Genomic DNA, 26,528 nt, shown 5'->3' on the forward strand with positions numbered 1-26,528 from the left:
GTTTGTCTGTCTTGTTCAATGTCATTTGCACTCACACCTTTCCCACCGCTTCTCTTCTTAACATACAAACACCTATGTTCAACAAAATTTATATAGCAATTATAAGCAGTCATCCGTGTTGGTACTCCTGTCCCGTACTTCATCGTAAATTTACTTTTAACGTACGTAGCACTATTTGTTTTGTCAACTTCTAGTTCTTTATTATGACATCACCTAGCGACGATAAATAATGATTTAAATATTATCTAAAGCTAAATATGAATTTATATGACAAACAAGAATAATATTTTCGAGTTTACAAGGGTCAGAAATGTGTTTATATAAAATTAAATACGTGAAAATATACCAGGAGAAAAATATGGGCAATCAACTTGAGCTTTTTACTTGGAATGGAAACAAATTCAGCAGGACTTGAGCTCATTGCGAAATGGATATTCTCTTAAGGAATAATTTTTGCATTAAACTTACCTTCTCAGTTTGGCTTTGCGGAAAGTTCTGTAAGCAAAAGCTATACGTAGTTATTAATTTTGAAGTATAAGGGTATCGAACAAAAATTTGAGATTAATTCTTTGCCCAATTTCGTAACGTAAAAGAACGTGGAAAGAGGCTGAAACAGTATCAAGAGATGACAACTCTATTTATCACGTGTCTCTTTAATATAATTTCATTAATGCAAACATAATAATCAAATTGCATATAAATTTGCCATATATTTACTGATACGAAGCCATAACAAGTTGGGTAATTATCTGTCTCAGAACGTGCACGCAGTAGAAGCTGAGCAGCATATGAGGATTTGTTTTCTTTTCTTTCGTAATGTATTTGAGAACTTACTCTAGATCTGAAAACTTATTTCGCTTAATTGATGGATTGGAACTTATCACCCTTTCTCACAACCGAAACAGGGGCCAATTGCTCTGAATTTTGTTCGAGACGAGTAACTCTAACCAGGAATCATACCCAGAAATGCACGAAAAAAGAACACGCGTTAGCTACTTCATCACGAGGTGTCATGTGTTTAACACGAGTTCCAAGTCTTCCTGAGCCATTGACATCACTCTTAGTTTCAAGAGTTAATTTCACACTGATCTCAAGATATGAAAAAACACTGATCTCAAGAACTTCTTCGAACCTCTTAAGTGAAGGCAAGTGTTCACTGTTGTGTAATACAAGAGCATATTCCTCACTACAGCTGAGGTATAGCTCGTTGTCATCTTTTTTTTTCGCCAGGAAATTGCTAAAAATAAGATTATAAAATCTTTAATTACTGGAACAGTTAATAGTACCCTGACGTATCCAACTCACTGGGATCGTTAAATCTTCAAGTCTCTTGTTGGATTAATGGCTAATATGCGTCCCTTCGGCGTTTGATTCCCGGTGAGGGAAACATCTAATACACTTCATTAGGTCAGATTCCTCTTGAAATTATAGATATTGCTCTATATAATCTCGATGCTGACAAAATACGTATATACAAACTAATCAATTAGGTAAGTTGTAAGTCCACGTCTTATATAGCCTCGCTGAAAGGGACGCTAAATCAAATCCAACGAATTACTTCCAACTGAAACTTGAATATACATTTGTTTGATTTCCGATGTAACATTTCTTATTCAAGGTATCCCATCTTGAGTATTTCAAATATAATTTCACGTTTATTGTCCTCCTCATACTGAAAAATAATACGGTTGATTCGGTTAGGGGGATGTCAAGGGCTTCTTAACGGATAGTCCCAATGTAGAGGGCTCTCTTATGCTCAAAGCTGGATGACTGTGGTTGCGTAGTCACCTAAAGTCACCACAATAAATGGACTTAAACTTTCCAGCACATGAGAGATAGGTGGTGGAAATATTGACACCTGTAATTTACTTAATAGATATTGTATAATCTACTTAAAACAAAAAATAATTGGATTTTGTAAGAAATTTGACAACGTTAAGCCGAATTGAAATTATTTAAATAACCAATTTTAATCTTTTTCACAGAAATCTGTATCCTCCTCCCATGTAAGTTCAGAGTTTAAAGTCGCCTTACCCCTTTGACAACTTCCCCTGGTTATGGCGTTTATAATTCAATTTTCTCTGTCATTCCTGACAAGAGGAACTTTCATCATTAGATAAAATTTAAATGAAGACTAGAGAAAGAGTGTTCACAGCCTCCTCTGGACCCGGTCAAGCGGCACATCTGAAAGACAGATAAGTAAATATACAAAAGTACTCACCTCTGGCTTCGGGAACATGAATGTCAAAAATATCACAGTTCCAATTAGGAGTATCAATTTTATTGAACACTAACATCACTAGCACCACTAACAATATACATCTTTTTATACACAGACAAAACAGATATTTGCGGAAAAAACACTAAGCTCGATCGAGCGTAATGTGTATGTATATTACGTGAAGCTTTATTTTTATGACTTTCTATATTTTCATTATCAATGTTATTTTACACTTTCACTACTGGAAATCATCTTTTCTTCTGGAATTAGTCTTCACCACTCCAATGAGATCCTGCAGCTTTTGATGCTTTTCTTCTGGTATCAGTTCTCTGGACGAAGTAATTTTTCTTTCTCCGAGATAATTGGTCTTTCCACCTTCCATTGAACTAGATTAGCGTGATATTTAGTTTTTCTCTCCTATCAGAGCATTTATAACGAAGTCCTTCTCGCTCTGATGAAGTATTGTCTGATTTTGAAAGTTGTCCACTGAAGTTGGCTCACTGAAATTTCATCGTCATGCCTCTCAGGAAATAACAGTGATGAAAGATAACAAGTTGAAACACAACAACTGGCTATTGGGTACGCTGTTCACTACACCTTCTCATAATTCAAGTTTCACGTTAATTTACTGGTTGAGTTTCACTAGCGGATATCGAGCAAAATTAATTTTCTAAAAAGTTGCGATAATCAATAATAATTGATAATAATAATTATTATGATTATTGTTTTCAATAGTGATACAATCCGTTGAGATCTTTGGTGTCAATCAAAGCAGTAAGTATATATTATCTGGACTGCAATTTATAAACAAAACTGAAACACAGCTTCCAATGAGAATTACAACGAACTTGATCAGATTGAACGGATCGGTGGTTAACTTCAACGAACAGTTTACTCCCTGAGTTTCTGTGTTTACTTTCGTTGGTTGTCTCTCGAAAGTTGTAGACTCCCTCTACCTTCAATATTTTCGGGGTTGTTAACCTTTTCACTTTGTGATGTGCCACCCACATTTGAAAAGAAGTCATATGTACAAATTTGTTAATTTAAAATTTACATACTCTCCCTGCATTTTCTGTGTCTATACGTACACTTAGAGTTTATTCACACACCCCAGTATGTCTTTTATACCAGAAAATCATTACAATTTTTATTAAATCACGGTTTTATGTTTTGTTTACAAGTTGTGGCAACCCGTTAGAAATCTCCAAGCGGACGTTTTGTGTCTCTGGTATTAAGTGCACTGTAGCGGTAGGTCTTCAAATTATCTTCTAGCAGCTGGAAATGGTGGACCTGTCTGCTTCTGTTTTTACCTTCACATTTCTTTTCAAAATTTGTAATGAAACGTTTACATATAACAAACAATAACTATAAATACAATAAAGTATATAAGTAATTCACTTAATTTTGTAGATTCTTGGAGTTGTTTTCTCTTTCACATGTTAGGCAACAAAAACAATCCATCTTAGGTGGTGAGTCGTCTGCTCATTCCTCCCTCAGACATACCACCCGCCGTCATCCAGGAGTAGCTGAGAAAAATCTGTTTGAGTAAATGGGAAACATGCGGGAAACGAAATACTGATGCGGGGTCACGTAAAACATTTTAATATTGAATATTATTTATTAATCATATAAACTTTGAGTCTGGCACTCCTGACAGAACCCATGATTTTTTTCTTTTTTCTGCTAGGCTTGCCTATCAGCCAAGCGTCCTTGTAACGATCCTCCTCAGAGGTATGAAAATACAGGTCAGATTGTAATTTTAACACCTATTGTAACAAAAATTTAACATCAAGGTGTATACCTGCAAACAATAGAGTGAGTTTGAAAGTAACAATAGTTGCTGGTAAATGCTTCTAACTTCATTACATCTTCCCTAATTTCTGTTCCATATAGAATGTACACTATAAACCTGCTTCTTTTGGGCTTGCCCTCTACTTTAGGTTAGCAACTATGTTAGCTCAAAAGTTATTGAACTCTTGGCGTCTACCATTGTCACGTTGTATAATACGAAAGTTGAAATTTTGTGATGGGAAGTGCTTCTTTAACAGAGATTTTTTTTTTTAGTAATTCATGTGAACTCTAATATGAATACCTTTTACTGAATATAAGTAATTGCATTAATATGTACTGTATTTACTTATCAGAATTATTCTAATATAGTTGAAAATTATTACTTAATTTGACTTTTAAATTATATTATGATATATATGTAAAATACTATATTTACATTTTAATACGCAAATCACGATGGTGGGAATGGCTGCTTACGGAGGTTTAGCATCTCTTTTAACACGACGCTGTGAGATTTGAACCATATGAGTTCCCGCCGAACACGTACACACTAAGGATATAGCCTAGGGAAAACTCTAAAATAACAATAATACCGTGTTTCGAACACAGATTGTACAAAAATAATTAACAATAATCTGTTTCGTGGCGGGAGACCTGGGTTCGATTCCCGGCGGGTGTTCTTGTGTTTAGGATATACATACATAGTCTCGCTTTTGAAAAGGCTGCTAAGCCTAAACTTAACCAACGAACTAAAACACAGTGTTTGACCTATGTGGTACAAGTTTTCCAAGTTTGCACAAGTTTTTCAAGTTTGTTGGATTAAGTTTTGACGACTCCTCTTCAAGAAATCAAAGATTGTTGAGAATTTCTTTTGTGAACGTGACCAACAGATATCCTCTTCTTTCTACTCGATTTCAAGTAGTGTTACCAGTTTATATGTTAAAATACAACTAGACCTTTTGCAATATCTACATTTATTGCCACGATTACAGCAACAACTATTCCTCACATAAATCATTACTTTATTCATCCAAAGCAAATTTCTCCTACAACGTGAAATCGGGATACGGACAAAACATCGCCGCCCAAAATCTCGCTGGCGAAAACCTCGCGTGGCCAAAACTTCGCCGCCCAAAACCTCGCGGGACAAAATCTCGCGGGGCCAAAACCTCACCGCCCAAAACCTCGCGAGGTTGTCGCCGCGAAGTTCTGGCCGCGAGGTTTTGTACCCAAACCCGTGAAATCATTGGTATTAGGGTATAGAATTTCACAAACTACTAAACCTTGGTGACACATATGAATAAAGATTTGTTGAACGGGATGCAAGGATCACTGATGCATGTGTAATTGCTTTCTGATTCTCAGATGACTTCCCTTGAAGGAGGAAAAGATGCTCAACAATACCACGCTTAGCTGTGAGGGAGCGAATCCGACTTTCCGAAAGATTACACGGAAGTGTTTTTTTTTTCCTTTGGATGTTTGTTACTCAGATCTAGCGAAGTTTCAACATTCAATGGATAATTAACGAAAAATTAGTGGAAACATTTTGTTTCTTACCAATGATACTGGTCACACGAAAGCCAGTAACTAGAAGTGTACTTTTGAAAGAACATTCCGAAATACATGCTTGCCACTGCAAGGTGTATATTGATTAGTATTTGATAAGGATATATTCCCATTAGCCTAGGGTTACCTCCAGTAAAAATACAATTTTTCAGTTATAATATACCGTTTGAAAACAGCTTCTTTCTTCTACTTTATGCGATGATGATGTGTCTACTTATGTTGACGAAGTTGAAGCTCTCTTTGTTAGACGGGAAATTCCCTTCTTCCGTCTTCGTCCACATGTCTTCTGTTCTAAAATAGTACCAAGTACCAGATTAGTTTTAATATATTAAGGTCTTATATCTGATCGCCAGTTGGTATGTTATTCATGTCACATTAGTTTCTCTTATTTTTAATAAGAATAAGATATCCGCCTGAGCGCAGTATTATGTGAGAACAGAAAGAGCCTGATAATAAAAATGAACTATGATTATGCACTTTTCCAGATAGAATGTATCACACACACATATATCTATCTATCTATCTATCTATCTATCTATCTATCTATCTATCTATCTATCTATCTATCTATCTATCTATCTATATATATATATATATATATATATATATATATATATATATATATATATATATATGTGTGTGTGTGTGTGTGTGTGTGTATGTATGTATGTACTGTATATGTATATTTTTAAAAATCCAGACAATGTTGTGTGTTAAAAAATGTAATAGATTCTCTCGTTTCATACAGCAAACTTTAAAACCTGCTATAACTTTGTTTAAACAAGCAAGTGCTCTTTATAAGGGATAGAGTTTAACACGTCCCATTACACGTAATTCCTGGTGGAGCACATAACCTTGGAAAGAAGTTAGCAACACCTCAGGTCACATTATATTTTCGGAGTTGTATGAACTAAAGACGATTTCAATGGTGGCCTGGGGAGGAAATTCTATCCCTCTGCAGAAACAATGACGTCATCCTCGGTACATTTCTCGTACCATGTTCAACATGTTTCGCAATACTATTTTCACCTCCCTCCCCATATAAGATGGTGGTGTAATCTATCAGTTCGTACTGCAGCTGACAAGTTTGTGTCTGTAAAGCGCAAGCGTAGTGCGCCCGTCTGGATGCCTGTATTAGTTTCTCAAGAAAATTTAGAAACCAATAGCTTTCTTTCTGTGATTTTCACGCATTTATATTCTGATTGCCCTTGTGGTTTTCTTTCAGTGCAATGCTTTGCCATACATAAGAAAAAGTAAATTATAGATTTAGTGAGGAGAAAGAATCGTGATTGTTCGAATTACAATAGCAGCTTCATTCATACTCTCTACACGCTATGACGATGTCTCATCATCTCCGGGTCACCCCAGGTTACGAGTCTGTTCGGGTTACTCCAGGCTACTCCTGGTCACGGATGTGGTGGATCATGGGTCTGGTTGCTTCCGGAACACGAACATCGTGAACCGATTCATTACTGATTGACACATTGTTTCAGTGATGGAAATAGAATTTCGTATAGGGTGTCCATAATTTCAAGAGCTGAAAGTGTAACATTTGAATAAGAAGAAAAAAAGGAAAGCCTATTTAGGAACAAGTGTATAATCTGACAGTAAAATCAGTGGCGTAACTAAACCCTTGGGGGCCACCACGCAGACAGCGTGGAATGGTTCCCCTTCTCTACGTCCCACTTCACGAGTTGGGGTTCCCTGATGGCTTGGGCCCCCCGCAATGCAGGGTCTGCGGGGCCCTTATTTACATCCCTGAGTAAAATACTACCACGCAATGTAAATGTGAACAAAACAGTGTTTATTGTGGAAGATATATGAAATTTTAGTTTGTCACACGGTTATATACCCCTCTATGTCCTTATATAAAGGAGAGATGATTTATGAGAGTGAAGGATGTTGACATTTTTTTGAGCTCTTGAGTACCGTCAATCGAACACGGGACCAGGTACACAAAAGGTATATGCGATAACCACTGGAGAAGCCGGAAAGGTTCATTGTTTATTGTGCAGTATGAAGCATAATGAAACAGTGTCACATAATGAATGTCCGTATAATTATATTATGATAAATCTTATTAATGATGTTTTTTTTTGTGACATCAAATCTGTCCAGAAATACTATCATTATGTCATTACCTATTAAAAATGATTTACTGAGGTTGGTTACTCCAATCATTCGCTTGAAGTTCCTATTCCATTCATTAAGTCAGGTTTCCTAAGTAACTATGAAAGTCACTTAACTATACTTAAGATTTAGGATTTAGGATTTAGATTTCTGGGCTTTCGGCTTATATAGCCAATTAGCCCGTCAAATATGAGGGGTGATGTCCTTCGGCGAGCACACTATATAGGGAAAGGGAAGGAAGATAGGATGTGGGAAGGAAGGAAGCTGCCTGGGATCTATAAATTAGGTACCAGCCCGGCATTTCCCTGGTGTGAATGAACAAAAACTCCGCAAAACTTCATTCAGGATGACTAACCTGAAAAAGCTTTTTGCACTTTTTCGACCGAGTACCCCCATCGGGAATCGAACCCGGGACCGTTCGCACCGAAGGCGTAAACTATACTTCCTAACAGAGATGACTGAACCTACGAAATTCCTCCTGGGTCATATCTCCAATTCTGATCTGCTTGAGTTACCAGCATTTTTGCAGCACTACTTACACTCCCTGCGTAATGCAGTAACGGTGTAAGAAGGACATCACCGGGTCATTTGAATCATAATCTTTGTTCAGATCATCCTCGAATATTCACTCGTTTGATACCCGATGTGACATTTCTTAATGAGGGGTATAATATCTTGACTATTTCAAATATAATTCTTCGTTTATTTATCTCCCCACTTGCGGTCCGTCCAGGTCACACCAGATCACTTTGTGTCATAGGTCTGTCCGGGTCACCTGGCAGGTTATGGGTTTACCGAGTCACAGGTCACGGAATGCATGATCCGTTTGATCATTAAAAGTATGAAAGCCCTCTAGCAAAAATCCTCTCGAATCATCACGGCTTACTGAAATTGAAACATATTTAACACTCCTGAAACTGTTCCTCTCATCTCTTCACTGTGAAGATATAAAACTGCAAACTCTTGATAGATAGCAGACAACGTTACATACCTAGACCAGTTCCTGTAGGAACCCTTGTATTTCAATCATTTTGCTAAAGTAAGTTATAAAACGTATATATGTTGTAATTGAAAAATCGAGACAAAACGAGTTATTTCTTTTCAAAATTTAGGAAAATGGTTGGTGTTGTCAAAACAAGATAATCCCGATTAATCAGGACGTATGATGAAAGTAATTGTGTAGGATCAATAGTTCAATCATAAGTCTTGTAGTTCATCTAGTGAAAAAAAGGAATATTGACGTGAATATCTCATACATTATTTAGGTCTATTAGGATATAATTCGCTAGAGGTACTAACCTTAATTATTTTATGCTTTTTTTAGGACATCAGTTGGATTATTCATTGGATTCATTATAACGTCTTTCGTGCTTGCATGTCTGATAGTAATTATATGTTGCAACGCTATCGCAAATTGTGTAGAGAAAAAAGATAGAACTACTCGTACATCTCAACGTAAGTATATGTCTTAATGTCGTACATCGAACTTCCGATTATACAGACTCATCACTAAACTAAACCAACACGAGTAATCAAAAACACCGATAGAACAGAAGTACACATAATGAAAATTTATTATTAGCTCTACTTTTGCTCAAAATCACAAAAATTATACGAAGTACCGGGTGTCCCACATAAAACTGGAACGCCTCACGTATTGGTTAATCATCTCTAGTTAAATTTCTCGTGGGGTGACAACACTGTCTCGAAAGTTGGCTATACTGCATTTTATCGGAAAGTTAAGTGCAGCAGTATGTTCGTGCGTCAGTTGTTATGAGAAGCTCGTATTGTCGAGTTGTTGCAAGGTGTTATGTGTTGAATCAGTGCTTGTGGTAAAAAGTGATATTTGTGACAGAAATGGGGCAGTTTGCATGAGATCTGCGAATTGATATTGTGGGATTTTATATATAGAAACTGAAAAGGCACACTGAAAAGCAAAGTGTATGCTGACAATCAGTGGCGTATTTAGGATTTTGTTGCGGTGGGGAAGGGGGGGCTATGCACAACATGTGAACAAGCACTTATATGTTTCCTTTTGAGTGATGACAAATTTTAATGAAGATTTGTATATAATAAGTTTATTTCGGGGGGACTTGAGCCCGATAGTCTCTCCCTAAATACGCCACTGCTGATAATCCTCACACAATAGGCGATCTTAAACGAAACATTACTAGAGAAATTAACATTACGCCTGCAGAATTACAGCTTGTTGTTGGTAATGCCATCAAAGGAGGTCAGCGATGCCTGGATGCCGATGACAACCACTTCCAGCATCTCTTATAAACAGGTAACTGTTTAACCTTACTGTTATCTATTCACTGTTAGGTAGCTCATTGTTGCTGTTAAAGTGCTACTTTATTCTCCTGCGTGAGGCGTACCGCTTTTATGTGGAACGCCTTGTATATTCAAAAGCAGACTAACAATTGCTAATGTTGTACCGGTAACAGTAACGAAGTTAGTACTCGACAGTTTGACCTCCAGTTGCCCCTGGTGAGTAGTGGTCATATTCCTATTAATAAAAATGGTTGAAAACGTAGTACTGGCCGATAATACTTTGTGCTATCAAACATTCAAAATTATGGTAAACTCGCCGAATATCGAAAAGGAGCCTAATATAGGAAACTCGGGTTTCTCGCAAAATAAGCGCTCTTCCTGGTCATTCGCTACTGAATTAGGAAGACACTAACCACAGAAACTCGCGAACATCTGCCGAATTGCACTTTTTCCGAGATACTCGTTCCAAACTCTCTATCCATCACAGTCTGAGCCCTATCAAACTTGGAAACATCGCTGCCTTCCCCATTTTACTCACCAGCACCGCACTGAGTGATCGAGAGAGATTCATATCACAGTCTGGAACGGTTCTGCTGTGCCCTGTGACTCTTACGTCAGCCCAACGACTCTGTTCAAAAAGTAGCCGGTGGTTATAATGATTTTGGATGGTGACTATATACAGAGTGTTTCAAATCAACACCAACAACGTTTGGGAGGTGATTCTTGACACCAAGATAAGACAAAATATATAGATCAACCTGGATGCAGAAATGCTTTCTTTCGGAGTTATAGGATGCCGAAAACATGAATGAAAAAAAATGAAACTTAAATATTTCATAGCTCCTATACTATGTTAGCAACCGTAGTGGGGTCAAGACTTCACTTAGGAACTAGAATGTGCCCTATCCAAATATTCATGTTTCAAAATCTGAAGTACTTCCGCAACAATTTGTATAGAGGTAATTGGTGAGTACTTCAAATTATACGCTCGTAGCCGAATTCTCTCTATAAAATTGTTGCGTGAGTACCGCAGGATTCTGAAACATGTATTTTCGAATAGTGCACATGTTAGTTCGTAAGTGAAATCTTACGGCAGGTCCTACAGAATTCAAGCTATGGACCTTTAAATCTCATTTATTCGTGTTTCCGGCAACCTAAAAGTCCAGAATGACGGATTTCTGCACGCAAGTTGGTCTATACTTTTTGTCTTATCTTGGTGTCAGGAATCACCTCTCAAACATTGCCGGTGTTGCTTTGAAATGCCCTGTGTATAGGTGGCTCGGGTGTACATATTGGCAAGTGCCACTTCCGGTGAAATTTAGTAATTAGATGAAAAGTGATTGTGACCGAACCACAAAGAATATGTGGGTATCATTTTTTATTTCGGAAATTTGTCTGCAGAAGGCAGGGGAAGATTGTTCGGTAGGTGTCATTGCATTGAATTCCATTTGAATGGATATATATTCAACCTGCTTTTTCAGTACTCGAGAGTTAGAAAATATAACACACCATTATGATCGCCCGAATAGCTCATATATATTTTAGGGATGACAATTTTGGAATTTTTGCTATCCGGAAAGTAAAATCGAAAAAAATCCGGGATCCGGAAAAATCCTGAATTTAGAAAATTCCGATTTCAAATTATTCTGAATTTCGGATTTTTTCTGAAATACTGAATTTCTGAATTACGCTACTGTTCAGTAAGTATCATTTAAACACACGCTATCACTACATGTTCATATTCTTTTAAGTAGTCGAAAATATTCAGTAATATACATATATAGTAGTGAGAAACACTTTATACACTCGTCTACATAAAATTCATGAGGTGGATAATTGGAAGCTTTTGTATGCTATTAACCAGGGTTTCTCAACCTGGGGGTTGCGAGAGAGTACCATTGGGGTCGCGAAGACAAGCGGAAGAGATAAATATAATTAGAATACAATACCGGAAAGTATTTTAAAATATTAGCTTTATTTTGTTCAGATAGGCATATTTTTATTTTTATAAATACTGTTAAGAACAAAAATAGCTCTACAAAAGATTTTCATATTTGCAGAGTTTTTTTTTATTTTTTTATTTTTTTTTTACATGCTAGCCAGAAAGGCTAGCTACCTTTAAGAGGGTTATGCCCTCTGTTAGGAATGAGGTGCAGTGATACGATAGGCTAAGTTTACTGTTGTTGGGCTAAGTGTTTCATGAAATATTTATTAACTTCAAATTGTCAAATGAATTAACATGGTGACTTAAGGAACTTTGATCCTTAACATTTGGTGAGGTGAGTAAAACAAAGTTAAATATACAAAAACATAATTGATTAGAAATACGTGAAAACGTGCATTGAAAAATGTGCGTGAAATATAAGAATAGAAATAATAATACAAAACATTTCAAAATATATCAATAATCATGAAATATGAGGCGAAGTGCAATACACAATACAACACTTTAGGCGATGTTAGTGAGACAAATGAGCTTATTCTTCAGCCTAGGGGCTGCTCTAGGCGCTGATGAGAACATGGGGAGCCCAAGTTAATAAACAAAGGTAATCACTGTGCGGGAAATGAGGGATGGATGAGAGGAAGATGATCGTGAACAACATATTCTGATATGAATCGCAAAGTTGGGTCTGGTGGTTGAAGCGTGTAGTGATATAATGTGAACAGTAGAGAGAGTGGTGGATAATAGTAGGTGTAAGGTGTGGGATGAACTGCTATATAAGGCATTGCATCTTGAAGTAATGGGTGGCGAGTTTGAAAGCGTTTAGAGATGTATGTTAGCCGCAGTTTTTCGAGGTGAAATTTCAGAATTGGAAACGTAATATGGCGGTAAAGTTCCTGCGTAGAGCTAGGGAGCTTAATTCGATAGGCTGTACGGAAAGCGTGGCGTTCTAAGATGAAAAGTTTATGATAGTATTGAGGTCGGGCGGCTATCCAGGCAGTGAAACCATATGTCAAAACTGGTCGGAGAAAAACTTTGTAGGTGTTGAGGATTGTGTGTGGCTTCAGACCCCATGTAGTACCAGTAAGACGTTTCAAAAGATTGATGCGATTATAGGCTTTAGTAGTGACTGTTTTCAGATGTTGCGACCATGTAAGATGGCGATCAAAGGTAATTCCCAGATACGTTACTGTATTTTTGGCCTGAAGCGGCACTTCATCAACATGGAGAGATAAGCGACGTGGGTTTCTGCGAACTCTGGAAGAGCGTCGTGGAGGTAAGAAAACCATGGCCTGTGTTTTTGTTGCGTTAATAGTAAGTCTCCAATGATTACACCAGTTACTGAAACGATCGATAGCAAGCTGTAGAACGGTATTGATCTGTTGGATAGAGTTTCCGAGTCCAAGGAAAGCCGTGTCATCGGCATATTGAAAAAGATGAACGTTATTAGGTAGTCTGGGCATGTCAGCGACGTACAAGAGGTAGAGTAAAGGAGATAATGCAGACCCTTGTGGCACTCCAGTAAGTAGAAAGATCGGATGCGATAAACAGTCATGAATGGATATGTAGGCGAGACGGTTGGTAATGAAATTGTATATTAGGCGGATGTAGCACATGGGGAGTCGAAACTGAAGAAGTTTGTATATTAGCCCGTGGTGCCAGACTTTATCAAACGCCTTCTCTAAGTCAAATAGGACTAGACAGGATGGTTTTGCAGAATTGTAATGTTGAGTAATAATTGAAGTGAGTCTTAAAAGCTGATCGTTAATAGAAAAGGAGGGTCTGAAGCCGGCTTGTGTGATAGGAATTAAGCTGCGATCGTTTAGGTAGATATGTAGGCGCTTGACCAGGATGCGTTCCAGAATCTTACTGAAAGTCGAAGTTAGCTGAATAGGACGATATGATGAAACGTTCTGGGGTGGTTTATTTGGTTTTAGAAACATGAGTGTCTTAGAGATTTTCCATGTTAAGGGAAAGAAGCCTGTGCGCAAGATAAACGTATAGATATTAGCGAGAAGGAGTAATAACAGAGCAGGACACTCTTTGATATGGCGGTATGTTATATTATCTAGACCAGGTGCAGTATTTCGTTTATGGTGGAGAACCTGTGAGATCTCGTGAACACTAATGGGTTGAGATATGGCTGTGTCTGGCTGTAAGAGATGGGCAGTGTTTGGTTGTAGGTGCGGTGTGGACGCGTTTAGCCTATCTGCAGCGACTGGAGCATTGCCGGATGATGGCGTGAAAATCTCCTGTAAGTGATCAGCAAAAGCATTTGCCTTATCACTATCGGTGGAAACAGGCGTGTCGCCTTGCAGAATCGGATAGGGTGTGCTAGTAAATTTGCCACATAATGCATTGAAACGGTTCCAAAATTTGGTTGGATGAGAAGTCTCGGATAGATTATGTGCAGAGTTGTTTAAAAATCACTTTAAATGAAAGAGGTACGATATACACTAATGAGAGCTGGATATTGAAATACCAGAAAGATGCAAATGAAACAAAACCTGTATATTGAAATACAATTAAAATTGAAAACATTAATCCGCAATAACTGTGTTGTATTTGTTTATAAATCAACAATGGACAAATTATTCTGTCGGCAATAAAAGGGATTTTTTTTAGCAAGCTGCCCACAATGAAGGTAGAATTTTGGTGTGGAATTTTATTTATTTTCTAAATTTTTAAATTTAAATAAGTTGCTTTTAACAGTTTTTGGTAATACTGAATACATACAAAACAATGTATATACCAAATTCACAACGATATGAGGTAACTCAAAAGTGGCGGCCTCTCGAAAAGTAATATACTCAATAACATTTTTTTAAAAAACAACTGTCCAAGTTCTTTTAACTTAAAATTAGAAATCACTATTTTTTACCACATGACCCAAAATTAAGGGAATTATGAAATTTTAAAATTTTAAAACGGCTTCCAGTTTGGAACACATCGGACTCGATATTTGCAATATGAATGAATAGACCTGCCAGATTTTTGAAGCTCCAAACCGGGACATCATTAATGCCAAATATTTTATCAGAAATTCTCGTAATAAATTCTCAACGTGAAAATTTATAGTGCACATTTTTTAAAAATTCTAAGATTTATTCTTACACACCAATTCAGAATTCAAACAAATTTACACAGCATAAATATTAGTATGTACAAAGGCAGAATTTTGATTTGTAGCACCAAATAATAATAATAATAATAATAATAATAATAATAATAATAATAATAATAATAATAATAATAATAATGCAGAAATCAATATGGGTTATTTTTGTCTCATAATTTTGCGGTTTAGTAGTCAAATTTGGTGTTCTAATTTCGCATGCAGTTCAATTTATCTCAAGACTTGTTTCTGCTGAAATATATACATATAAAAAAATAGCAAAACAAAATTTAAAAATTAACAATTTTAACATCCGCAAAACGAGGAGGAAGGAAAGAACTACTTCACATTACTCAGACACATTTTTCAGTTGAATCAACCTTTCTCAAAAGGCACATATTCTTTATTTAAGTAAAGAATTCACTGCAAGCCATTGCAAAGTTCATTTTGTAGAGCATTAGTCCTCTCAATTTTGATTTTCCCATTAAACTTCTCAAAAGATATTATTGTGCTGCCAGAATGTCTTGAGGCGTGGCAAAAATGCGAACTAACGCTCACACCCTCACACACCCATGCGTTGAGCCAATAAGGGTTCAGCTGTTGCTAAGCGAGAGAAAGCAGGTGGAATTCCTTCAGCCGATAGCAGCGCTTGCAACGGAAGACTAGGGATCAAGTCAATGTAGCATATCTAGCAATTGGCGACTAGAAAAAAGAATTCTCTGTCTCACCGGGACTAAACACGACAACGGCCGGGATTCCAGGACGAGCCCTGAAAACCGGGATTGTCACGGTCAAACTGGGACGTCTGGCATGCCTATGAATGAACTTTCCAAATTTAGTTTTAATCCATTTGGCTTTAGGAAAGTTACTCTATCCATTATATACAAGAAATGGATTTTACTATTATAGAAATAGATGGATATCGGGAGGTCTCCTCAATAGATACATTAAAAATCCCACACATGCTTGTTACAAACCAGAAATTATAAGGGGGTCGCTGACAAGATTATGTGATAAAATGGGGTCGTGATAGGAATTATTTTTAGAACCACTGCTATTAACTATCATAACTATAGTGGAACACACTTGGTTGTTACGCACTGGTGGAAAATGAAAAATTAAATACCCAGAAGTATTTGACGTAGAAACAAATATTTGCGTTGGCTATTGGTAAAGAGGGTTGTACATGTGAAAGTAATGGCGCCAGGCTGTGGACGCAGTAGCAAGAAATTGATGATAAGAACTCCAAGCTCATAGAAGCAGTTAGTGACATTTTAAAGGAGTAACAATCAATACCGTAATGCGCATCAAATTGGCTATGAACGTAGTAGACGTACAAAGTGCGTGCTAAAAGTACGTGCCGTTTACGTATAAGTCTGGTCATCTTCAATATATATCTAACTCTGGTGAGTCATTTGTGCCACTTTTCAACGTAATCTCTGTCCAACTTAACGCACCGTCGAAGTATGAGTATCCACTTTTCAAAAGCACCTGTGAAGTCACTTGGGGATGTATGTTTGAGACACTGTTGTATATGGTGCTTCCGAGGGAACTTCTGTATAAAAAATGTCGGTTTCGCAAGGTGTCGTTGACTTTGGAAAATAGAAGTCACTAGGAGCAAGATCTGGAGAGACATTTGAGAGATGGGTGTGGGAGAGATTTGATGATTTTGTACTAAAAAAGAAAAAACGATCAAAGACCCTGTAGCAATGAGTCGTCCATGTGTCGGAGAAACCCAGAAATGGGATAAATTTTCTTGCAATTTACGTACGCAATATAAAGGCACGGCATTTTGAACATGTACAAAATAAATGTATTATATATATTGTATATGTATTGTATTTATAAATAAAGTAACTCTGTAAGAACGATCAAAGAAGAACACCATATCTGTATGTTTATTTTTTATTTTCTACTATTGTATTAATGAATTGGTTTTCATTGTCTTTTTATTTTCTTTCTTCTTCCTTTCGTTCTTTCATACTTCCTAAAAGTAAACACTCTTCTTAAAAGAAAACTTACAGTATTATAATTTTCTTATTTCAGTTATTACTACAGTATCATATCAGATTGTAGAAGTATTGTTTTGGTCAAAAAACAGAGAATTCTTGGTTTTGAAAATTGCTCCTTGTCAAAATGTACCATGTATAGTAGATTAGTAAGTAGATTATGAGGAGGAGTAAGATTGTCCTAAATGTTCATTGACCCTTTGAATTATGTAGAACAGAGTTATTCAAAAGGAGGGATCATGACTAAGAGGCGTCTTGAGATTTGAGTAGGGAGAGTCGAGAGAAAAGTAGCTCAACAAGTGACGAAAAAAGAGTGTGTTTACACTTATAGAAGAACAACATTTTAATCTAGTCCGTACCTGTGATTGAGTTGTTAAGAAAAGGGGGTCCTCAACCTTGTTTACCTGGCAGCCCCTCCATAAACCTGGCACCCCCTGTCCCATTCTTTTTTTCTCGTTGGTCATGCATGGTTTTTGGCTGGCCCCTTCTGCGACTTCAGATATGAGCTTGAATTCTAAAATCTTCAATAATAATAATGATAACCTATTCCTGTGAGTTTATATTTGCTTCCAGCAAGACTTCCACGTGCTTGAACGTGCAATGTCATTTATCATAATGATACCATGTCTTTTGAATAATTCCGAATGCTTTCGGGTAAAATTGCCATGTATTTCATGGAGTTCAGCACTCTGTAAAGACTCACAGTGATGATTTGGCATCGACAAAGAAAGGCATGATGCATCAAACCCACCTTAAATCATCACACCAATATCTTCTATGAGTTTTGGAAACTGTTCGGACTTTGATCAAGATCCAAACATTGTCCTGACTTTATTTGATCTTCATAGGGGGTCCATTTTTCATCAAAAGTGACAATCCAGGGCAGGACATTAGCCAACTTATTCCTTACACTAAGAGAACTATGAACTTCCAAACGGTGATTCTTAATGGCAGATGTCAATTCATGTGGCATACATGAGTCCATCGTTGCCACCGTGCCGATTGCACTAAACAGAAGAAAATCAATGATATGAATAACTTTCTGCAATGTCACAAACACTTTTCTGACGGTCCGCTTTCATGATATTCCTGAAGAGCACATTCGAACATACTCGTAATATTGACCAGTGCTCACAGGGCTCATTTTGCAATGCTGTCACGGAAACTAAAATTGAGAAACCAAAGACGAATGGTACGTTCATTCTACTTTTCTAATCGAAATGCACTATTACCGGTATGGAGAATGTCCCAGTTTGAATTCGTAGTGACAAATCTCTCCTAATTTTGTTCTCGTTGACGCAATTTCATGCGACCCTGTTCAACAACACACTACCTTTTCATTGGCTGTTTGCCCCAGACTGTTTTCTGAACGTATGCACAGTTTGTGACGTTAGAAACCTTAGTCTATCCCTGTGTTGTGTTGCATAGGTGAATTTCCCATCAGGTGTCAAAGCGGACCTCTCATTCATACCAGCATAATATTTTCTGTTGTATTTTCACTCCAAAGCGGATCAGGATTTCTATCAGATTATGTAAGACGGGTAACTGGAGTAACTTGGTGAGTAACGGAATCTGGTGAATGGAACTGTGTACATCACCATCTGGTGCTGAAGTAGGAATTGAGTGAGTCTTATCTCCACATTGACCGTGAGCCATATCAACCCATCTTGATGGGTGGGCAAATATCCTTTACCTTCAACTTTATTTATCCTAATCATTGTATATCATATGAAATTACAGGAATAAGTAGTGTATTCCTCTCCTGTTTCCGTGGAATTATAATTAAGTGGTTTCTAATTTTCTTGGCTCAATAAATTTTAGATCCAATCTAGTGTTAACATTAAAAAAATATTTGACTATTTATACAAATGAGTAACTGAACTTAGGTATTAATAGTAGTGTTAGTGAATTGATTAAACCATTGTCCCTGAATATTTCCTGTAAAATACAGTATTCCATTGCAATTATTATCACAAGATGTAGTACTTTTTAACTCAAACCACCAAACATTTGCTTCACAGTGAGGATCATAAATAAATAATAAGATAAAAAATTTAGACTAAGATAATAAGACAATTATTTTAGTATAAAATTAATCTAAGATGCCAAAGTTTACTCTTAAAATTATCTTTTTATTTTAGGTCAGCAACAAAATGTTTCAGTAAGTATAGTTGTAATGTACCATTACAGTTGAAAGTAATGGCAATTTTTTTTTACGCACCCTATACCTAGTAATTTTTTTTTCAATTTCGGTTTAGCTACACAATTTATTTACTCCCTTTACTTCGAATTAAATACAATGAATCGAAAGGTTTCATTAATAACCATATTCCCACTGTATAATATATTTATTTACATTTTGATTAAGTGTAAATCCCATTTTCTGATATATAAGTTGAAAAGTTTCAAGGTTTACCATTCTGACGTCATACCGAAACATAGTTCTGTCATTGGATATAAATTTTCTTAATTTCAGACCAATGTAGAATTTAGTCAGGTACCTAACCTTTTCCCTCACCCCCTCTCAGTAGTCCTTAGTCACTTTCAGATCCGGTTATATCTGGATTTACCAAATTTCCATTCGCTTTGTAATTTCCGCGGCTAAAGTTTTCGTTCTGATTGGAGGAATTCTCCTACCTCTGGCTTTTTCGGCGCAATGTTATCGGAATAATCAAGAACGACTCTACGAGCACAGCCGTGGAAATCAACTACGCTATACTGGCTGGTAAAGACGTGGATTTCGAGTGTAAAACAGGTAAAATTTAGACTAAATGTCATCGTAAACGTCGTGTGATCAATCAGGAGCCAGGAAACCCATATTTTTGTTGAAAGAACTGCAAAACCAGGGGAAAATATCTGATTCAGGATTTCGGTTTGCAGGAAGCCATGTTTGCTGCCCAGATAGGATAGACAATATAGGAAAGTGATTTTTTTTTTATCTTTTCAAATTCAATTAGGGATTAGGGAAATTACGACCTGATTAGTGCATGTTGGTCGTGTATTAAGTAAATGTGAATTATTATTATTTATTTCGTAATTGCATGTATGTAGTAGGTTTAATAGTACTGTAAATAATCATAATGGCAGCTTAAGTTAGTTCAAAAGGGCTCCTATCCCCTTTTCTGAATTGAACCGGTTCTAGCGGGGGAATGGGTTAGTTATTGTTCGTTTTAGGGCCTTTTCCCCTTTTAGGGGAAGGGACCCTCCATAAACTTCGTTAAGGTGCCCCCCGGGCATCAACTTTTGGTAGTCATTATGTAAACAATTGGTCAGGTCAATTGGACCTAGTGTTTACCTTTCTCATTTTGCCCCCTCTAAATTTAATAGAGCCGACGGTATATATCAGAAGGGAGTATTTATTTTGTCAACATGCATGTAACTAAATGGTGCATGTTTGGTTTAGTTAGTTGTTTTATGTATAGTATTAGCAGTGGTGTATGTAGTTAGTAGTCTTGTGTGAGTGTGTGAATTTTTGGTTAGGACAGTGTATAAATATGTGTTAATTTAGTACCATTTTCCTAACAGAAATAAACCAGAGTAAATATTAAATTTCTGATTAATGAGTACAAGTATACATTTCAGTACACGGTAAATTATGCCTCCACTACAGCGCCACAGCGTCCGGTTTCGGTACTCAATTGTTTGTTGACAATACGACATCGCATAACTTAGTGATCTAGGTTGTTGGATTTTAGTCATTTATTCAAAAATTACTTTCATTGGACATGGATTTCGGGTCAGATGAGTATACCTTCGTATAAAATAGCATGAGATCTTACTGTACTGAAAATTTCAGCTTGCTAGGGTCAGTAGAAATTGAAATATCCGCCGAAATAAAGAATACCTATTTTCTTAATAGAAGTAAAGCCCATATGCTGTTACTGTTTGGTTCAAAATGTAGTATTAAATTCTTTTTTCCCGTGGCTGTCGAAAATTCCATTGTTGCTTCAGTTTTATCAACAAATCAGAAATAGATTAATCATTGACAATTTAACTTTCCGTAAATACATGTATGATTTTTTTTTTAAACCTGCAAGGTAAATACAATTTGGGTGCTTCGAAATAAAGAGTACGTGGTTCGATGAATGTGATCGTGTGGTGGTTTGAGCGTGATAGATTGTGATAGTTATATATATATTTATTACTGCGTAATGTAGATATGTGTATGGCCTGCGTGTAAAATGTACGAAATAGGGTGTTTATAAAATATTACTTCGTGCGAAAATTAGTAGATAATGAATGAACGTAATGATATGTTAATAATATGATATATAATATGAACGAGATGACGACCCCTATATTTAAATGGATAGGCCTAGTGAATTTTATATAGTGAAAATATGAATATGTTTACGAAAAAAAAAAATCTCTCGCGTTTTGACTTCCACACCAGTGCATTCATCCAACCGAGTTTGCTACTTGAATGTAAATTATAGTTGGGAATTGTGTGTTACTTTGCATTTATGTACCTCATAATAACAGCCCCAGATCTTAAGCCTTTCAATAGATAGAGTAGTATCATGTGGGAATTACTTCTAAAGGATGACAGAAATGATAATTAAGAAAACCAACTGCTATATCCTGTGATCATCGAAAAGTACAGGTTTCGGTCATTTGTATCTTTAGCATTCATAGCCTCTCCGAGATTTTTTTTTTGTTTTTGTTGCTTACCTTATTTATTTATTGTGCAGTGTTCATATAACTCAGTTCGGACTATCCGATTAAATTAACTGCTACTAAATGTAGCGTACCCGGACGTCGACCCCTAGTCCCCTTAAGTATTTTCATGTCTTTTCTTAGTTTAATTAGATGAGGGAAATTAACGACGTCCCAGACGGTGGCATGTCTGCGCTGGGTAGCCATCGGTGATGTTTCGGTAATTGAAATCACCGATCCAAAATTCAGTTTATTTATTTAATTTTTTTTAATTCTGGCAAATCACTAATTAGGGATACCTTAGCTATTACTCTAATTTCCTTACTATTCTGGAATCTTCTAGTTTCCAAGAGGTCGGATGATTTTTTTTTTTCTTGAAATTCTAAATTAGCGCCTTCTCTAACCTTCCGGACGATTTCCGGGAACCTGCTGGTTTGGGCCGGATACGGGGATCGGATTTCAATCTTACAACCAAACTCTTGTGGGATTGGGATCTGATGGACACAGAACTTGCATCCTTGGCAGCAGGGCGTTCCTTGAGTCTACGTATTTGAGTAGACCACCCTTTTGGCATGTTAAGAATATTTTGGCTATGGATTTGTTGAGATAGAAATTCGACTTTCGTCTTTGTAGCGTTAGTTACTTCTCACTTAAGTCTTTGGCGCCACTATTCTTCGTCTTCCTTCTTCTCTATCTCTCTCTGTCTTCATTACTTCGAGATTTTTTTTTTTACTTTTTCAACCTTCCTCCCCCCCCTGGTTTCTGAAACTCATGAAAATGTACAATATTCCATATCACTTATTTCGATCGTATGTACTAACTGAGACATCGAGGGATGCAATTCGTGGAGGTATTGCAGCACATCTCGGGACCATTTTCGCGATATTCAATCCACCACTGGAGAAATTGATGGGAAGGTACACTATGCTTTCGGATTCCTAGAAACATTCGTTATTCATGGATCATACAAATTATATCCATTGACAACTGATTTCTGGTTTTTATTTCTATTGATTGGTCATATAGTGTGTATGTATTAGTAGTCTGGGCCCACTAGTTTCCAATAACATTGATTTTTTTTATATACATCTATATATGTGCTTACATAGTTTTAAAAGTTACGTGCCTGCTCAATTTGTTACATTTCCACCTCTTATGTCACTAAATAACACCAACTATTTTTTATATATATATATGCGGATCTTTAGTAAATTGAAAATGATTATTGATTATCGGGTTTATACATAGAAAGTACAATGTTGCAACCTTATGAGAGAAAAAAGTGAATTTTGATAGTCAGGGTTTTTGTTTTGTCTTTGAGCCAATAAAATATAAACATTTATAAAATATGAATACTTGTCGAATATGAACGGTTATGTAGAATTTAAACGTCGACAAAATACTACGATGGATATTAAAGTGAAATTTATTGTATTGAATAATATGAATATATATATATACGAGTATGTATGTAATGGGCTCGGTATTTACCCTGGTTTTGTTTAGGTTGCCATAGGTTTTTGACACCCGACCGTTACCAACTATTTGTGACATATAGTGTTACCGCGTATATTGTAATAAATTACATTTTGTTGAGTGGTTACTGATGTCTGTAACTATTAAAGTTGAATATAATGTTAAATACCGCATGTAAGTAAAACGAGTAGCAGGTCGTAAGATAAGTAAAATAACCCTAATCCTCATCCAAATTTATTCGCAAGATCAAAGTGAAATTAATAACCTACGAAACAGTGTGCCCCCCAACGAATCTTCTATCAGTAGACTCTGAAACAAATCCTTCCCCTACGATCAGAAATTTAACTATTCAGTGACTAGAATCTTTTGACTACAAGATCTATACTATAAAGAAAATTACTGGTCTTAAATTTAATGAAGAGAAATTTAGTTGATAACTTAATGTGAATACCGGAATATGGAAATATGTTCTCAATATCTGTGACTGGATTCAAAATTTTTTTTAACCTTGATAAACTTTGAAATTTTATATTGAGTGCGTCGAGTGACGAAATGAGAAATATAAATATATATGTGATATGAAGCGACTATTTGTCTATAGCTAAAACAAAAACAATTAAACACTCTCATGGACACAAACCACAGTGCGAAAAGAGAGTTGGAAAAAGGAGCTATTATCGATGTGAGAACAAAGACTCATAAAATCGTCGAAATGTCTCCTCTTGGGACAGAGACCTAATAAAATGTTACTAAAGTGTTTTTTTTTAGAATGATTAACCAATTATATATATATATATATTTTTTTTATTTATTTTTTCTTTCTTTTTCCGCAACGATATATATATATATTCATTACATTGAATCCTAAATGTATTGATCTTTGAATTTTTTTTTATTTTTGTCTTTCATTTTTTTTTTGTCAAATTCTCTTTTATGTAATTCAACTTTTAATATATATATAGGAAGAGAAATGTGTTATTTGGTCTTGATAAAATTAGCGAATTTCTATGCATGTTAATGAAACATTCTTTCCATGTATTAAATTTTTTCCCTGTTATGTCCAACTAATTTTTCTTTTATTGAAATGTAATAAATGTATATAGTAATGTAGTTAGGTTAGTTTAATTTAACTAAATACAACCCGAAGTATACATTGTCCTGTATGAATGTGTGTGTGAGTGAAATGTAGGTTCATTATTAAGTGCATCCATTATTTTGACATATATGTGTGACTTATTATAATTAATGGTAGTTATCAATTAAACTCATTGAATGTTAATACTAACTTAAGTTGGCTCTATGAAGGAAGTAAAAAGGACTGAAGTAGCCTGAACGAATGATCAGCATGGGAGAACTGTGAGAGTCAAAATTTTCTACGAATATGTAATACTCTGATTTTTTTTTTTCCTTTGTGGTCGATTCTAACATGCCATCAACTTCGTCGTTTATTTTTCAAATATTGGATATTAGTGGAAATATTGAATAAACTGTAGAATTAAACTTTCTCATCTATCTCAGATCTAGATCGGGATAATTTGGTAGTTGGGGTTAAATGGATCTAGATCGGGGATGTATGGGTTAACATGTGTCTACCCTTGATCACCTTAATACCAAATATTAACCCAATAGCTATTGGAATTCGATAATTATTCACTTTCTTTACCATATTTTTTCAAAATATTCAGTAACAGTTTCCTCTTTATTACCTTCTTACTTTACCTCTTTCCTCTTCTATTTTCCTTTTCCTTTCTTCATCTTCTTCTTCTATTTTTTAATAAAACTGAAAAGGGGGTCGTGACTGGGAATCCTAGATGTAATAAACACGGTCATGTATTTAGTTATTTTATTTCATTCTCTTTAGAAGTCCGATAAAAAGTTTTCTCGTTTCAATCGAATCTAGTATGTTCAAAATTAAGAAACGGTGGTTTCTATGGCAACGACGACTCTCCCTTTTACAGTTTTAAATTGGCGACACGTGACAAGACTGTTGCTATGGTAACCATGTTTACTGTGGTAACGGATCTGAAAATGCTTATTGAATAATACCAGTTATCATGCCAATCAGTTTGAGTTGGTGAACCGCGATAAGAATGGTTGTTATGGCAACGTTTGTTTCCATGGCAACGGATCTCAGTTTAAATGGCAACCGATAGATTTGAAATTTTTTTTAAGAATGTCAAAGAGTGAGGTTGAAGGCATGTTGAATTGATTACAACATTGAAATTAATAAGAGAAATTTTATAGTCAAATGAAATAAGTAGAGTCGTTGGCTACTTTGTCATTTTTGTTTCCTTTTCTAAGGGGGAGAAAGAGAAGGAGTGTCCAAATTTTTCTAAAATTAGAATTAAACGCTAGAAGGGTTTCAAGGAAGGAAAGAGAATGGGAGTCCTTTAAGTCATGAATAATACTTGTCTGGATAGCAAATAAGTATTTTATAGTATATGTGTATTTTTGCTATATATATCTTGTCTTTTGTAAAGTGTAAAGTGTCTCAAAGCTATGGCAACAAAAAAGGTTGTGGTGTCACAGGGCGAGTGTGAAATCACGTGCACTCAATGCACATTAAATGAAAAAGAGAAAAGATCTCGCGCCCCGCGAAGATTAATTAGATGCACCGGTTGTGGACAAAAATGGATCCACTTTGCTTGTTCCAATTTAGATGATACTGCGGAAAATGCAGAAAAGGTGCAAACCGGCGAAATAGAAAAATATTGTGAGGACTGTGAAAAGGACCGAGGCCAAATATCTCCAGCGGAGATATCTGACCTCGACGATGAGGAAAAAAATGAAAATCACAGTGATTCTCGGGATCAGACGGCAAACCCGAAGGAAGGAATGTCATCTGGAGGGTCTGACACGTCTGCATTAATTCGCCAGATGATGGAAATGATGCATGAAAAATTCACTAACATGGAAGTTAAAATAGAACAGAATGGTGCAGATCTGAGACGTGAGAATGCAGAAATGAGACGTGAGATAAATGAAAAGTTAGACCAGAATAGTGAAAACTTAAGGCGTGAGATAAATGAGAAGTTTGATACCTCGAAACGAGAGACCGACGCTCGATTCGAGGTATTAAACAACAAATTTGACCAGATTTGTTTAGACTTTGCTTCTTCGATTAGTAAATTGAAAGAACAAACGTCTACTGAACTGGAGCAGGTTAGATACCAGGCCCAACAGTCTACCGAGCAGCTCAGAGACGAAACAAATGAGAAATTAAACGAAATAGATGTAAGGTTTGAGGGTACAAACAAAATATTTGGTGACATCGAACGAAAGGTTGAACAGCAGCAGGCTGAAATAAGTAAATTGAATGTTGTAATATCCGACCTATCAATAGAAACT

General features: G+C 36.1%; 1 protein-coding gene across 2 annotated transcripts in view; it reads left to right on the forward strand.

Moving 5' to 3' along the window:
• Positions 1–26,528, forward strand: part of LOC145668650 (uncharacterized) — a 95,419-nt gene that overhangs the window by 6,477 nt on the left and 62,414 nt on the right. Inside the window, exon 1 of one of the 2 annotated variants that reach the window (XM_081736709.1) lies at positions 9,512–9,995. The exons of the other annotated variant lie outside the window; for it this stretch is intronic. The gene's annotated coding sequence lies outside the window, so the exon portion shown is untranslated. Of the gene's footprint in view, positions 1–9,511; positions 9,996–26,528 lie in introns of those variants that run through there. 2 annotated transcript variants of the gene reach the window in all.

This window comes from Thermobia domestica, chromosome 13 (assembly GCF_964235325.1).
Source record: "Thermobia domestica chromosome 13, izTheDome1.hap1.1, whole genome shotgun sequence".
In the NCBI taxonomy this organism is placed as follows: Eukaryota; Metazoa; Arthropoda; class Insecta; order Zygentoma; family Lepismatidae; genus Thermobia; species Thermobia domestica.